Here is a 15,254-nt window from a genome sequence, read left to right as displayed (position 1 = left end):
GAAAAAGAAATAAAAGATCTTCTTCTTATTTTCGAAATCCGATCTTTCTACATGAATGCATATGCACTTTCAAAGCAATCAAAAGAAATGCAAGGTTCGGCATGGTGCATCAAACAACATAAAGTACTTAGGGTTTTTCTTACACGGGAAATCCAAACCGAATCCCGCTAGAACTTTGGAAAAGGTCAAGGTTTAGCGAGGGCAAAAAGAAAAAGAAAAGGTAACGCCCGAATTTTGGCGAGTAAAGAAAAGAAAAAATTCAACTGCAAAATTCGGGGCGTTACAAACCTATCCCCCTTAAAAGAATCTCGCCCTCGAGATTCAGGGCTGGCTAGCAAAGAGCTCTGGGTATTTGGCCATCAGATCATCTTCACGCTCCCAGGTTGCTTCTTCCTCAGAGTGGTGATTCCATCTGACTTTGCACATTCTGATGGTCTTCCTTCGGGTGACTCTATCTGCAATCTCAAGGATCTGAGCTGGCTTCTCAACATAGGTCAAGTCCTCCTGGACCTCAAGACCTTCCACTGGCAACTGCTCTTCTGGCACACGCAAGCACTTCTTCAACTGAGACACATGAAAGACATTATGCACAGCAGACAAACTCTCTGGCAAACTGAGCTGATAGGCCACTTCTCCTCGTCTTGCAAGAATCTGATACGGACCAATGTAGCGGGGTGCTAGCTTGCCTTTCACTCCGAATCTTCTGACTCCTCTGATCGGTGACACTTTCAGATAGACAAAGTCTCCGACTTCAAAACTCAGCTCTCTTCTTCTTGTGTCTGCATAGCTTCGCTGCCTCGATTGCGCTATCTTCAGATTCTCTCGGACCATCTTGATGTTCTCTTCGGCTTCAAGCAAAATGTCTGGCCCAAACACTTGCTTTTCTCCAGGCTGATCCCATTGCAACGGAGTTCTACAACTCCTTCCATAAAGCGCTTGAAACGGTGACATCTTCAAACTGGCCTGATAACTGTTGTTATAGGAAAACTCTGCATAAGGCAATCGCTTGTCCCATCCGGACTGATCTTGCAACGCACAGGCTCTCAACATATCTTCAAGAATTTGATTGGTTCTTTCAGTCTGACCATCTGTCTGCGGATGATAAGCTGAACTGAAATTCAGATGCGTGCCCAAGGCTTCATGCAACTACTGCCAGAAATGAGAGGTGAACTGCGTTCCTCTATCTGACACTATCTTCTTTGGCACACCATGAAGACAAACGATCCGAGACATATACAATTCTGCCAATACTGCACTGTTGTAATTGGTCTTGACAGGTATGAAGTGGGCTGACTTGGTCAAACGGTCCACCACTACCCAAATAGAATCGTAGCCGGCTCGAGTGCGAGGCAATCCGACTATGAAATCCATACCAATTTCATCCCATTTCCACTGAGGGATCTGCAACGGTTGCAACAATCCAGCTGGTCTCTGGTGCTCTGCCTTAATTCTTCGGCAACTATCGCACTTAGCCACATGCTCTGCGATTTCTCTCTTCATTCCGTACCACCAAAATTTCTTCTTCAGATCCTGATACATCTTCTCACTACCAGGGTGAATCGAATAAGCTGTCTCATGAGCTTCCTTAAGAATCAACTCTCGAATGGACTGGACATTGGGAACACATAAGCGGTCTTTGAACCATATCATGCCTTCTGCATCCTCTCGAAAATCTTTGCCTTTGCCTTCTAGAATCAATCGCCGAATCTCACTGATCTTTTCATCATTCTTCTGTGCTTCTTTGATTTCGCGCTCCAAGGTAGGTTCCAACTCAACTGTGACCCCTCGCGAATTGTTCAGAAATCCGAGACTCAACCTGTCAAACTCTTTGGCCAACTCATAAGGCATCGGACGAGCGACCATCAGATTGACTTGACTCTTTCTGCTCAAAGCATCTACCACTACGTTTGCTTTGCCTGGATGGTAATGAATTTCCAACTCATAGTCTTTGATCAGCTCTAACCATCTTCGTTGCCTCATGTTCAACTCTGTCTGAGTGAATATGTACTTCAGACTCTTGTGGTCTGTGTAAACATCGCATTTCTGTCCATACAAATAGTGCCTCCATGTCTTCAGTGCGTGAACCACTGCTGCCAACTCTAGATCATGAATTGGGTAATTCTTCTCATGAACCTTCAACTGTCGGGACGAGTAAGCCACAACTCTTCCCTCTTGCATCAACACACATCCCAAACCTGTGTAGCAAGCATCACAATACACCGAGAAGGGCTTGTGCACATCAGGCAAGACTAGGACAGGCGATGTAGTCAACTTCTCTTTCAGCGCTTCAAAGGCCTCTTGACATTTCTGGGTCCACTTGAACTCAACCTTGTTGCCTAGCAACGCTGTCATTGGTTTCGCAATCTTCGAAAACCCTTCAATGAATCGCCGATAGTATCCGGCCATTTCAATAAAACTCTTGATTCCTCTAGCATCTGTTGGCGCTTTCCAGTTCAGAATGTCTGCCACTTTCTTCGGATCCACAGCCAATCCTTCCTTGTTGATTATGTGACCCAAGAACAGGACTTCGCTGATCTAGAACTCACACTTGCTCAACTTTGCGTACAACTGGTGCTCTCGCAATCTCTGCAATACCATCCTCAAATGATCTGCATGCTCTTCTTCGCTTTGAGAATAAACCAGAATGTCATCAATGAATACCACCACAAATTTATCAAGGTAATCCATGAATACACTGTTCATCAGATTCATAAAGAACGCTGGTGCATTGGTCAAACCAAATGACATCACCGTGAACTCATACAACCCATACTTGGAAATGAATGCCGTCTTCGGAATGTCCGAAGGTCGGATCCTGAGCTGATGATAACCTGACCTCAGATCAATCTTGGAGAACACACTGGCTCCTCTCAACTGGTCGAACAGATCTTCTATTCTGGGCAAGGGATACTTGTTCTTGATCGTGACCTCATTCAAAGCTCGGTAATCGATGCACATCCTTTTGGTGCCATCTTTCTTCTCCACAAATAAGACAGGGGCGGCCCAAGGCGAGGTGCTTGGCCGAATGTAACCTTTCTCTGACAACTCATCAATCTGCTTCTTAAGCTCAACCAACTCTGGTCCAGATATTCTGTAAGCTCTCTTAAAGATGGGGGCGGTTCCAGGAAGAAGCTCTATGGCAAACTCAACTTTCCGCTCTGGTGGCATACCCGGTAAATCCTTTGGAAACACATCCGGGAACTCAGACACTACATTGATACTCTCAATTGGGTCTGCTTCACTGCTATCAACGGCCATCTGATAACAACTTCCTTTCTTTGGCTCAGGCGGGACTAACTCGGTCACCACTTCCTCTCCTAGTGGAGACACCAACTTGATTGTCCTTTTATCACAACTGATAACTGCCTGATACTTATCTAGCCAATTCATCCCTAGGATGACATCTATTCCCTGAGTGCCCATTACTATAAGGTTGGCGGGAAACGCTATCCCCCTTATTTTCACACTTATATTCAAACAAATGCTATCGGCTCGAATTCTACCACCGGCTGAGTCAATTTGAATGGGGGTTGACATGGTAGTAATTGGAAGATTATGTGCTTCTACCCATGATGCAGTAATGAAAGAATGCGTTGCTCCAGTATCAAATAACACTTCTGCAATATGGGAGTCGACTGGGAACATACCTACTATCATGCCGGGGGTCTCCTGAACTGCTTCAGCTTCCAAGTGGTTCAGCCTTCCATGATTATAACGTGGCTGAGGGCGATTGCCTGCTCCAGGCTGAGGCACATTCTGCTTTGCTGGGGCATTGGGGCCTGACTGCTGCTGGGCTGCCTTCTTCGGACATTGCATCACCCAGTGGCCTTGCTCTCCACAGTGGAAACACGCCCTGTTTCCAACCTGAGCTGGTGCTGCCTGACTGTTCTGCTGATTTGCTGGGGCAGGAAGACGAGGTGTCTGCTGATTCTGCCTCTGAAACTGACCTCCTGACTGATTGCTTTGACGGTTCTGATACTGATTCTGAGGATACTGCCTTTGAAACTGCTGATGCTGCTGAGGTGGACGCTGGTTCTGCCTGAACTGCTGGGGTTGATTGCCTGAAAAACGAGGGCGGCTGCTGCTTCCAGGCTGGGGTCCACTGATCTTGCGCTTACGATCTTCCATCTCCTTGCGCTTTCTCTCCGTCATGATTGCTCTATCAATCAGGTGCTGGAATGTCGGGAAAGTGTGATTCATCAGCTGATACTGCAGAGGGTCAACCAAGCCTCTCAGGAAACGGTACTGTCGCTTGGCGTCGGTGTTGACATCTTCAGGAGCATAGCGAGACAATTGCAGAAACTTGTCCCGGTACTCACTGACAGACAATGGCCCTTGCTTGAGGGCCAGGAACTCCTCCTTCTTCACTGTCATCAGACCTGCAGGCACGTGGTACTGACGAAAGCTACCCCTGAATTCTTCCCAGGTGATGGTGTTGGGGTTGGCATGGGTGGCAAGGTAAGACTCCCACCATGACTGGGCTGCTCCTCTCAACAGACGGGGGCCATACAGAACTTTCTCCCTGTCATCGCACTGAGCGGTATGCAACTCCCGCTCCACAGTGCGCAGCCAATCTTCAGCATCCATGGGGTCAGAAGAGTGAGCAAACGTTGGGGGATGACCTCTCATGAATTCAGCATGCTTGTCTCTGGGCATCTGAGGCATCTGAGGCTGGGGTGGTGCTTGCTGCTGTTGCTGCTGCTGCTGCTGAATGGCGGCCAGAGTCTGACCGATGGCTTGAACTGCCTGAGTCTGCATCATAAACATCTGCTCAATCGACATCGGGGGCGGGGGTGGCAGCTGCTGCTGCTGGGGCACCTCATCTTGCTGACCGGCTCGCTCCTGCTGAGCACGCCTTCCTCCTCTGCGCCTGTTCTCTGACATCTGCAGAATGCGACCACACATCAGAACTGATCTGGCAAATCTTGCAGCATAAGAGAAGAGAATAGAATTCTTCAACAGCACTGAACAGATGAACATCTTCACTGATCTCCAACACAGACCACACAGCTACTCAGATAGAAAGGAAAGTGGAATAAAAGGTTTCCCAACTATATAACTAACTTTATTAACATAATAGATAAACCAAAATGCAGGGGATACCCACACTCTGGTAACAGTCATTACAAAGATCCAAACCAAACATAGTTCATCATGACAAACATAAATGCACAGGATATAGCAAACTACCCTGTCTAACTAAGACTAACTAAGACTGAGACTAAAGCTAAGACTGAAACTTCTATGTATATATTTCGTATTAATTACAAGATCCAACTCTAACGATCTATGGTTCTAGATTTATCTTGGTCTTGCAGTCGGGATTGCCATAAGACTGGTGTCCACGCTGAGGTGAGCGGTACGGGTGCTGAATCCCAACGGGAGCGGGGGAACCACCATCCAAGTGACGACGTTCCACGCGCTCAGCCCGCAGCAGGGCGATCTCAGCACGAGCCCTACTCAGCTCATCTAATGCATGGTCCAGCTCCGTGTTTAGCACGGCGGCTAGGTTGACTGTGCTGCTCAACCTAGGATTGCCCTCACCGACAGGTGAGACAATCACGCCTCCTGTGCTGCCAGATGGACGGCGGGGGTAATACTTCAGGTCAAGACCGTCAGCTGCCCCACCGAAAACCGAGCAGTAGTGCGAAAGCGCACGCCGTGCAGCATCTTGCATGGCTGCCTCAGCTGAGTCTCGCTCAGAGATAGAATAGTGCTCTGAACAGGCCTCCGCACCCTGGAGACTGTTCTCCGGGCAGCGCACCAAGCAAGTTGCCTCCCAGCGGTCCGGGTAGACCCCGCGACTATGCTGGTAGACCACACAGCGATACTCGACGGACCAAGTATGCCGGTCAAATGCCCGACGTAGCAGGGTGTCGAGCGCATCGTGGAAGTGACACCCGCGAGCAGCGTCGCGAGTGATGGGTCGAGCAACCCATCCTTCCGGCTCAGGGTTAGCAGAGAAGTCGGTGTCGTGGCTCGAGCTGTCGTCGCCTCCTCCGTCGTCTGGGTCTCCTCCAGCAGCTACTCCAGAAGCTGGGGCGCCCAGTGGTGGTGCAGGGGGCGGCTCCAGAGGAAGCACAGGGGAGCAGCTCCTCACAGACTCTATCTCCTGGTGGAGCGAGAAGGAAGAGCTCTGCTGCTCCTGTCGTCGACGTTCCTGCTCCTCACGCAGGCGGTGGTGTAGTCTCTCCAAGTGGCTAGACTGTCCGGCCACGGGACGGCGAAGCGGACACTCAGCAAGGCGGGAGGGTAAGAAGGGGATGACTGACTTTCGTGCAGTGTGTCTAAGTCGAGCCATCTACAAAAGACATCGCAAGCAAAAGGGTGAGAACAGAATTAATATGACCAGCAAGTAATAAGTAAATGAAGGATCAGAATGAAACACAATTTTTTTTAACAAGGTATAATATATAGTAGAACATAGGTTTGGTCGGTATGACCAACTTTTGAAGGGATATCAAAGTCAAGGAAGAGACAGAGGTCTATAGTACTTAGAACGACCATTCTACTCTAGGTTAGCGGTCCTACAGTCAGCACGGCTTTGATACCACTTATGTCACACCCGGTTTTAGAAGGCAAACCGAATGCGAACCATGTACGTGCCAGGATCAGTTATTCACGTACACAGCAGTTACATAATATGGACATCATCACACAATGCTCAAAATAGTATTAATAAGGGAAATAGTCGATTACATCATACGTCTGAGACGTCCATATAGTTCTTACAATAAATCAAAGTGCGGAAAAGAAACGTAGATAACGCGGCCTTCACAGGCAGCCGACTGGGGGTTGCCGCTAACCCACACCTAGAACTCGTCGTAATCTTGGAACTCCTGGAAGTCTCCTTCCACAGCTTCATCTTCGCCTGAGCAGTGGTTGCAATGCTGACAACCTGGGGGGGGGGGGGGGGGGTTTGGTGTGTAGAGCAAGGGTGAGTACACATCAACATACTCAGCAAGTATCCTGTTTGGCTGTAGTGGACTAGCTTTATGTGGGGATAAGTCAAGCAGTTGCTTTTAGTTGGTCAGATTATTATTTACTAGTAGAAAGCCAAGTTTTAGCATTAACCCAAGTTATTAACCCGATGTACCCTTTCCAAACGGAAAGAATACCACTTACCAGCACCATAGTCATAACCAAAACCATCAATCTCATAACCACCTGTACCACAATGTCTATGATCAAGTACCACTAATCACTGGAGCTCCCTTGGCCGCTCATAACTGCGAGCACGGCTGATATATCAGTTTCATAACACTCTGCAGAGGTTGTGCACTTTACCCACAAGCCGTGATTCCCTCTTGCCTCGGGCCGATCAAACCCTTAAACACTACCAAGGTGAATAGGCAGGGTTTCACTACGTAGCCTTTACAAAGATTCCCCGGGGCTGTAGCCACCCGTTAGGTTTCCTAAATGCACCGCACTCCTCCCCAAGGGGCGAACCCAAACTTGGCAGAGCGAGCCGCATACACCGAGCCCCATTGACGGCACGACGGCTAAGTGAACTACATCCCGGATCCTCTAATTATTCAGCTAAGGGCACCCCATTCCACCCTCATGGTTGCACTGTTTTCCCGGGCGGTCATCCATAGAACAGGTCCTTACGGAGAGGCACTCGAGAAACCACTCGAGCCCCCTTGAAGGTCACAAGTACAACATCATAATAAGAGAAGGGAAAACAGCGTATCATAGATAACCACATCATGTTCATTGATTAGAGTTGAGCAATAGCATAAAGCTAAACAGTAATAATCCAACCCAAATAGGTAAACAAGGACATGGATAACAAAAGCTAGTCAATCCTTAGGTATAAAGGTGTAATGCGGGGGGTGAATTAAATAATGAATAGGACAGAGATAGGTCAAAGGACACTTGCCTCCACCAAACGACTGCTGCTCAGGGGCTTCTCCTGCGAATTCCTCGGGCTCTTCGACCGGATCGTTCTCTATGCGATTGCAAACATACATACATCCATCCACATTTAATACAAAAGAACAGTACACCATACAAGGGAACAAATAAAGTGAATATGCATCAAGTATGACATTTGACATTGCATTTGTTATGGTTAGAAAGAAACGGGAAAGGGTCTCGCAGGGGGTTAAATCTTATGCACTAACGATCAATTACAATTGGTTCTTAACAAAAGAATTCTGTTATATGCGTTAGTGGGAACCTAATCATTTTAAGTTGATCAACATTGCACGAGATAAACAATTAACTACATGAATCAATTAGTATAACGGAATTTTAAATTAAACTTCCTATTTCAATGGCATTAATAATGATTAGCCTACCTAAAATAAAATAGCTATGATCACAGAAAGTAAATAAAATAAAATAAAAAAAACAGAGGGGGGGCGGTTGAACCGGCCCTAGGGGCGGTTGAACCGGCCGGGGCAGGGCGCGCAGGGGCGGCCGAGCCGAGGCGGCCGAGCCGGCCGAGCGGCCAGGGGGGGGGGGGGCGCGGCCAGGGCGCGGCCAGGCGGGCGGCCGGGCGGGCGGGACGAGCCGGGCGAGCGGCCGGGCGGGCAGGGCGCGGCCAAGGCCGGGGCGCGGCCAAGGCGGCGGCCAGGGCGGGCGGCCGGACGGGGGCGGGACGAGCCGGGCGGGCGGCCGGGCGGGGGCGAGACGAGCCGGGCGGGCGGCGGCCATGGCGCCGAGCGGCGAGGGGAAGGGGAGGGGGAATGGGGGAGGGAGGAGAGAGGGAGGAGGGGGGCTCACCGGCGAGGGGCGGCCGACGGCGGGGGGCGGCCGGCAGGGGGCGGCGGCCGAGCAGGGGGCGGCGGCGGCTTAGGGCAGGGGCGGGTAGGGGCGGCGCTAGGGGAGAGAGAGGGAAAATGAGAGAGAGGGAGAGGGATTGGGGGGTTTTGGGGAAAAATAAAGGGAGGGGGGGCGGCATGGGCCAATTGGGCCCAAGGGGGGGCGCCAGGGGCGGCTGGGCCGGCCGGGGTCGGCCCACGGCGCGGGAGAGAGAGATAGAAGAGAGAGAAAGAGAGAGAAAAAGAAATAAAAGATCTTCTTCTTATTTTCGAAATCCGATCTTTCTACATGAATGCATATGCACTTTCAAAGCAATCAAAAGAAATGCAAGGTTCGGCATGGTGCATCAAACAACATAAAGTACTTAGGGTTTTTCTTACACGGGAAATCCAAACCGAATCCCGCTAGAACTTTGGAAAAGGTCAAGGTTTAGCGAGGGCAAAAAGAAAAAGAAAAGGTAACGCCCGAATTTTGGCGAGTAAAGAAAAGAAAAAAATTCAACTGCAAAATTCGGGGCGTTACAACCCTCTTCCACGAGAATTCCTGGCAGCTCCTCGATAATCCCCACTGGTACTTCCTCCTGCGATCCTGTATGATGTATGGATGCATTATGAGGATACAAGATGCTTCATGCGAGAGATGTATGATGCGTATGGATGCATGTAATGTGTACGCATATCAAAATCGGTCTATTACACGTGAGCTTCTACAAGACAGTCTACATCGTCCGAGAACATGTAGTCTGTCTTTTCTTGGTCGGTCCTGACTATTGTTCAAGGATTCCACACAACTTCACATAGGTTACGTTATAATGTGTCTCGAATCACCTTACGCATATAGGTTTAGACACACTAATCTATATTCTTTAATAAGCCTTCTTTTCTTTTAGAGGTTAGTTATTTCCTAGTAAAAGGGATTTGTTAAATTCTAATCATCTCCATAGAAGTAACCCCTTAAATTAGTTCGAGGTAACTTATTATTGAACTAATTTCTCTCCTAATTACTAGACTTTTTGATATACCATTTAGTTGGACTTATATTGAGACTACCATTTGATTACTTGAAAAATGTACTACAAAAATTCTAATAGATAATATTTCACCACCATTCTTGACCACATGAATTCCAAAGGTTTCGGATCCATGTTTTTGACTGCATAAAAATAACAAGAAATGGTGTAGACATCAAATTAATCTACTTTCAAATACTAAACTAGTCGAACAATAAATACCATATTTTTCCTATACTCTACTTAGCCTAACAACATGTCATAAAAATTTACAGAGACAATTCCTTTATAAATCTTTTTCTATGGTTTTCTAAAGAAATCAACTATTTCGGTTTTTAATTTATTATCCACAATTTCTCTAGATGATTGCTGGTTCAAATTAATTCCAGAGGTGGTCATTGACACATGATTTGTTCAAAAAAAGATTCACAACCAAATTAGAGGTTTTAGTATATATTTTCAAATTTCTAAGGAATCAACCATTTATTCCTTTAATTCATAATCATAAATTAATCAACAGAACATGCCTCCAAATTATTTATCACAAGTAGACAATAACTAAAGTAACCTAGTAAAAATTGAACTTTGTTTTTTCTGGCCTCAGATTTATTTACTTTATCACTTATAAAGAAACTCGGTTTTCATATTTAAATTCAAACCGTGAACAAAAACATTCAAATCTTGACATGCAACATTTTAAACTGTAGATCTGACTTAGAGGAGTTCTACAAAATTTATTTCACAATTTTTCGAGTTCAAAAACTCAAGTTACTGATTTTCCAAGGTTCTCTGCACATTAAACCAAAAAAGAAAAAGAAAAACAGAGAACCCACTTTACATGTTAGCCCTTCGGGTTTCAACTAACCGCAAATGGTTACCATAAGGTCCTCGACCACTATACACCGAGTCTATGATAGTTTACAGAAAAGCCCTCAGGTTTTGGCTTAATCGCGCGCGAGATACGTCTTCTACCTCATAATAGAGAGAGGGAGAGACGAGTGTGTGGTTCGGGTGATGGCTTATCAGCGGTGAAGATGGCTAGACGAGGTAGCGGACAGGTGTGGTCGACGAAGGCGAACTCGACGGCGGTCTTGGCTCGGCGGGACATGGATGGAGATCTCCGATCCACGCACGCCGGTGGGGACCAAGGAACGACGGTGTCGACGGTGGTGCTCCGGTCGTCCTTCAGCTCGAGAAAGAGGTGTCGAGACGGTGCATGAAACGGTGAAGCGATTGCGGGGCTTGGTTTGGGCAATGGCAGGCGGTGGGATCTCAGGTGTGAGCTAGTTCGTGACGGCCATGGCGGTCAACGTTGGATGCAAGAAAAGACGAGAGCGAGAGAGTGAGGGTGAGTGGGAATGGAGGAAATGAGCACTGGTGAGGCGAGATGCTCTCCACTTCGTCCTAGCAGCCAGGCGCGGCACGGACGAGGCATGCACGCGAGGAGAACGCAGCCCATGCGCTTGGACGCGAGCTCCACGTGTCCAGACGCGCGCCACATGGCAAACACAATCTACAACTCCCGCAGGCGCGAATGAGACAAATTGGGAGTACAAAACGTCTTGCAGCTTCAGCCAATTTGCTCCCCTCTCTACCGGCTACAACTTTGCTATAGAGATTAGGGTGGTTCAGTGGCTAGATTTTGAATTATAGGCCTCTAAACTTTGGTTTGTCAGCACTTCACAAAACAGTAGAAACCGGCCGTCTAACTGTGTCAAAACATGTCAAACGGATTCAAAAAATTTCCAACTTTTTACAGGGCGTGCCCTAAGTAATTATCTACAACTTTTGTTATTGGGACAATATCATTTGAAGATTATTTATTTTTGAACATGCTGAAGTTTGAAATGAGGTACAAGATTAGACATAGAAAAATCAGGGTTGTCCCCATTTCTTTTTGTTTTCTGAAGAAACTTCATTTATTAAGCACAACAGTCACTAAACCACATCATCACATATAGTTTAGAAACTACCATTTTCTAAACTCAAGAGTTGGATGATCAACCAGTATCAATTCAACTTAATTAAGTGAAGATTACTCACACTCTAACACTGTAATAATCTATGTCTAAGAGAACTAGGTTTTCTACTGGTGCAAGCAAGGGTTCACTTCACAACCATTAGTGGCAATTTAAGATTTTGATGTAAGTGATCATATGATTGATGATGCTCATGATAATGCCTTCATGATGCACATGCCATGAATGAGTATGCTAAACACCAGGGGTGTTACAGTTGGTGCCTCCATTGATTCATGTTATTGAATCTTGGCGAATAATTGATGAGGAGTCATCTCCTCATAATCATCATGGTCTCTTATCATTCTTGCTAAGCTCTTATCCTTTTCCTTGTAGGCTCTCATGAATAGCCTAGTGACCTTAGAATCACTCCAATCTTCTCTACCAAGAACTCTTATTTTGTTGACCAACACCATCAACCGATCAAAGAGTGATTGAAGTGACTCACCATTTATGCAACCATACCTTGCGAGCTCACTTCCAAGGCCTCGACCCTATGTCTATTTGCTTTTGGATCGCCTTCATGTGACATTTTGAGAATGTTCCAAATATCGTGAGCATCCTCTCTTACTTGCACAATGAGGTACTCTTCCGGTCTCAAATTTCCTTTGATAATGCTCACGGCTTGAGCATTATGATGAACGTCATGCATCATTTTTGGTGTCATTTCTTCGTAGGAGCGGGCTTGCACACACCTATATTCACAATTTCCTAAAGACTTGGATGCACATCAATTAGATGAGACTTTGTCTTGTTAGCTCACTCATCATAGTTCAACTCATTACGTGTTGGAAGCTTTCCGAGGGGCACTAAAGAGAAGTTGGGGACATACGAGAGTAATCGGATTGAACTCTATGAATTTTGTTACCCTTACTATTGTATGTTGACTCTTCGATGTTGAGGCTAACCCTCTTCATTACCTTGGACACCAAGAGTTCAACCAAGTCATTGGAGTAGTCCACCTTCTTCTTCCCTCTTTTTTCTTCTTTGGCTCTTCTCTTTGCTTATTCTTCTTCGACATTTCTCTTGGCCTCGTCCTCCTTCATCTTGAGGAACGTATTTGAGGCGAGCTTCATCGCGATGTTGAGGATTTGGAGATTCACCTCCTCACCAATAGATGTGGTTAGGATCTCCTCAAGAATAGGCCCTTCGTTGTTCCTTGGAGTCGACATGATCATTTCTTCACGTGGTTAAGCACTATAGACAAGGCATGAAGCTCCAATACCGATTGAAAGTATTCTAGAGGGGAGTGAATAGGCTAAACCTGAAATATTCACCACAAACTTCAAAATAATGTCAAATAAACAGTTCAACTGGTATAGGCCGGTTTAACCGCTATTAAGACCGGTTGAACCATTCTGAACCAATCCAACTAAGAGAATAGATCTAGGCTAGGAACAATATGTAGATACAATGAGAGATTCTTTCAAGGTAAGAACATGGGGGATAAACTAAGCGTAGAAGGTGAGAAATACGGATGGAGCACCTCCAAAAGATCAACACACTTAGAACAACACTCGGTGCATTCCTTGCCAAAAATAAAACACAATAATTGAATCCAAGCAAGAACACAAGACACGAGTTTTATCCTAAGTTTCAGCCACACCACAAAGGTGTCCTAATCCCCATTGAGGAGCCCACGAAGGGTCGGGTCTATTCCAACCCTAGTCCTCCACAAGCCAACCATAAAGGTCAAGGCAAACTCTTTTCTCAAATCAGCTCAATGAGTGGGTGATACAAACTTCTTGGGGTCGTCCACAAATATGGAGACTCCCAAGCTACCTCAACTCGTCAAGAAACTCGATGGTTTCAAGAACAACAAATTCACACCTGAGGTGTTTGTAACAAGCTCATGAAATGATAAAAGGAAGGATGACAGGAAAACCAAATCCGAGTGTCACGAACAAAAAGCTCACACCAATGGCTCTTCAATCAAGGGAATTGGGGTGTGAGAGAGAGGGTGTGAGCTTTTGTCTTGAGTTAAGTCCGCGAATGAGGAGAGAGACACAAGGCGTATTTATAGAGGTCCCTCAAAAATGTGGTGAAGATTGGATCTTTCTGCATTGAAAGCAGTTGAACTACCCCTAAAAGGAGTTGAACTGGTTTTGACTAGAACCGAACCAAGTTCAAAAGGTTTAGTTTGACTGGAAGGCAACTAGCAAAACCGGTTGAACCTCCTCCTAGGGTCAATTCAACCGCTTGGCCTATTAGTTTGCTAGTAAGACTGGCAGACAGAGGTCAGAACGGCTAGTTACACCATAACACTTGTTGAACATCCGCCAGGGTTTGTTCAAATAGTTTTGACTAAAGAGGTCTAGGGTGAAAACCCTGGTTGAACTGCCCGGGTGCTGGTTCAATCGGTTTTGAGTAGAGAGCTCCTATCCTCAAAATAAGATAAACTATCCTGGAGGGGAGGTTCAATTGCTTTTGAGCAGGGAAGTTTTCTAACCCCCAAAACCTCACTCTAGTTGAACTCAGAGAGTGTCCAAAGAATTTGGTTTTTGAAATAGCTTTTGGAAGCAAGTTTCTAACCCCCAAAACCTCACTACAGTTGAACTCACAGAGTGTCCAAAGAGTTTGGTTTTTGAAATAGCATTTGAAAGTGAGATACTTGAGCTTTGCAATCATATTTACCTTGTCAAAATTCTCATAAAAAGAATGGTGAATCCTACGACTCAAGAAATATAAAATTTTACATGATCTTGGCATGGAATCACATTAAGGAGCCAAATGATGTATATACGTTGTCCTTGGTGCATTCCCTTTATGCTTACTTATTAGAGTTGATACTCCTTTTGTATTTATAAAAACTGTATACACACTAGGAGCAAACTTGTTAAAAACTTTATTCCTTTTGTCAATTAATCACCAAAACCCTCAATTGGGGTTTGTTGCACTTACAAAGATCAACTACTACACAAGAGCCTTTGCATGCGAAACACCAACCTACAGAGCTAAAAAGAGACCCTAGAAGCCAAGAGACTGTAGCGCACTAAAATTTTATTTTAGAATTTATAAATATTTCTCAAAATAATATCTTCTAGCAAGAAATTTCCTAATTTTTTTACTACTCCCAAAAATAGATATGTTTTTATAATAAAAAGTTAATAAAAAATTCTTATATACATTAAGTCATCCCCTATTGAATTTTATAAGTACTCTGTAAGGATAGGAGTTAGAGCATCTTTTAAATAAGGGGTGTACAATAGAAATTGTTTTCTTAGAATAACCTAGTAATAAATATAGAGATCTTGAATGTCATGCAAAACATCATTTTCTTGAAGTAAATAATGCGTGTGTATTTCATTTTCTCCCCATGGTATAAGTAAATTAATAAAGTAATTATAAAAATACAATTTTGCATACATGTTGATAAGTTTTACATTGTGCATTTAAACTATGTTGGAAACATATAACCAGATTGAAATCAAAAGATAGATTTGAACACAAACTAGAGA

The sequence above is a fragment of the Zea mays genome, chromosome 5, assembly GCF_902167145.1.
Source record: "Zea mays cultivar B73 chromosome 5, Zm-B73-REFERENCE-NAM-5.0, whole genome shotgun sequence".
Lineage (NCBI taxonomy): Eukaryota > Viridiplantae > Streptophyta > Magnoliopsida > Poales > Poaceae > Zea > Zea mays.
Note: the sequence above shows the minus strand (reverse complement) of the source record.